Source organism: Solanum tuberosum, unplaced genomic scaffold (assembly GCF_000226075.1).
Source record: "Solanum tuberosum cultivar DM 1-3 516 R44 unplaced genomic scaffold, SolTub_3.0 scf00015, whole genome shotgun sequence".
NCBI lineage: Eukaryota > Viridiplantae > Streptophyta > Magnoliopsida > Solanales > Solanaceae > Solanum > Solanum tuberosum.
The window spans coordinates 2,972,874-2,975,307 of NW_006238941.1; positions in this window are offsets into that span (position 1 = coordinate 2,972,874).

Genomic DNA, 2,434 nt, shown 5'->3' on the forward strand with positions numbered 1-2,434 from the left:
GTCCCTAATGATGACAAATTGAGGAGAGAAATATTAAATGAAGCAGATACTGCATCATATGCAATGTATCCTGGAGGTACAAAGATGTACCAGACCATCAAAGAAAATTATTGGTGTAATGGTATGAAGAGAGACATTGCGGAGTTCATTTCTAAATGTTTGGTTTGTCAACAAGTAAAGGCAGAACATCAAGTCCCAGTTGGCTTACAACAGCCCTTGTCTATGCCAGAATGGAAATGGGAGAGAATAACAATGGACTTTATTCCATGACTTCCTCGCACTCAAAGGAACCATGATGCAATATGGGTGATTGTGGACACGCTAACCAAGAGTGGTCACTTCTTAGCAATCAGGATGGATTACTCACTTGAGCGTTTAGCCGAATTGTACATTAATGAGATTGTAAGACTACATGGGATACCTGTATCTATTGTATCTGATCGAGACCCAAGGTTTACATCTAGATTTTGGGGCAACTTACACGAAGTTTTGGGTACTAAGTAGAAATTTAGCACTTCGTTCCATCCTCAAACAGACGGCTAGTCGGAAAGAGTGATACAAATTTTGGAGGATATGCTTCGTGCTTGCATTATGGAGTTTGAGGGTAGTTGGGACAAACACTTGGCTTTGATTGAATTTGCTTACAATAACAGTTACCAATCGAGTATTGGAATGCCTCCCTATGAAGCCTTATACGGAAGAAAATGCCGCACCCCTCTTTGTTGGAGTGAAGTTGGTGAAAGAACACTTGTTGGTCCTGAAATTGTGCAACAAATAGAGGACAAGGTAAAAATTATCAAAGATCGTCTAAAGATTTTTGCGGATAGACAAAAGTCGTACGCTGATCTTAAAAGGCGTGACATTGAATATCAAGTTGGAGATAAAGTAATCTTAAAGGTATCTCCATGGAAAAATATTATGAGATTTGGCCAGAAAGGAAAGCTTAGTCCCCGATTTATTGGACCTTATGAGATACTTGAAAAGGTTGGACCATTTGCATATAAATTGGGTTTGCCACCTGAGTTAGACAAGATCCACAATGTCTTCCATGTTTCTATGCTTAGAAGATATCGTTCTGATTCATCTCATGTTCTTCCAGTCGAATCTATTGAGGTTAATCCTGACTTGACGTTTAATGAAAAACCTAATCTAATTCAAGCTTGAGAAGTAAAGCAACTTAGAAACAAGAGAATTCCCATAGTGAAGGTACTTTGGAGGAACCATTCTGGAAAAGAAGCTACGTGGGAAAGAGAAGAAGACATGAGAACCCAGTATCCGCACTTGTTCCGGGACTAGTGTAAGGTAAATTTCGAGACGAAATTTCTTTAAGGGGGAGAGAGTTGTAACACCCCGAAAATGCTAAGAAGAGTCGTGTGTCGATAAACCACTACTTAATTACTACAATATGTTTATTCTCATTTTGGGAACTTGAAGTAATGTTATATTTGCAACCTTGCTTAAAATAATTGTCATCGTAATTTAATGTATTGTATGGGGGTATTGGCGTAATGTTTTAATTAGAAATATGTATAGCTTTAAAAGGAGGTGAATGATATATATATATAGGTGTATATGTATGCAATTGGGTAGCACACAATTATTTGGGCAGCCAACTTTTAAGGACAGTTGTGTATATGATAAGCACTTCTTGTGTTACTATATTTTGACACCTCCTCTTAGGAAATTCGTCTCAGCTGAAGTATAAGTCCCTTAGAACATTATCTAACCTGTTGTTCTTCAAGATCACAAGAGAAAATCTTGGTTTGTTTGGCTGGAAATCGAGTTACACTCTTCTCTTTGGTTGTATATCCTCGTGTACAAGTTGAAGACTCTGATACTCATCATAAGAGAAAATCTTGGTCCTTTTGGCTGGAAATCGAGTTACACTCTTCTCTTTGGTTGTATATCCTCGTGTACTAGTTGAAGACTCTGATATGCTGCTAGGTCTACGGTTTGACTCGTGGAGTTTTGTTGGACTATTTTTTGTGCTAAAGAACAGAGGTGTGTGTATAAACCTATACTTATATTTTCTTTTACCTGCTGGTATATCTGAAAGTTATCTTGGTACCTTGGTTACATCTTGTCACTTTGCATTGTCGTATTAGTATTCTTTAATACATTAAAGATGTTTGTGTAATTCGCCCACTTGTACAGATTGTCTGATCACTTGGCACTGTTGTTGGGACCTTGTCCTTATTGTGGCTGTGACTTCGTCACTCTTGGCATGCCTCTTGGTTCGGATCATTTGCCATCTTGACTCTGGATTTTTAGTTCGTACTTACTCTGGATTTAAGTGACAAATGATGGAGAGTAAGTACGAACTAAAAATCCAGAGTCAAGATGGCAAATGATCCGAACCAAGAGGCATGCCAAAAGTGACGAAGTCACAGCCACAAGAAGGACAAGGTCCCAACAAGAGTGCTAAGTGATCAAA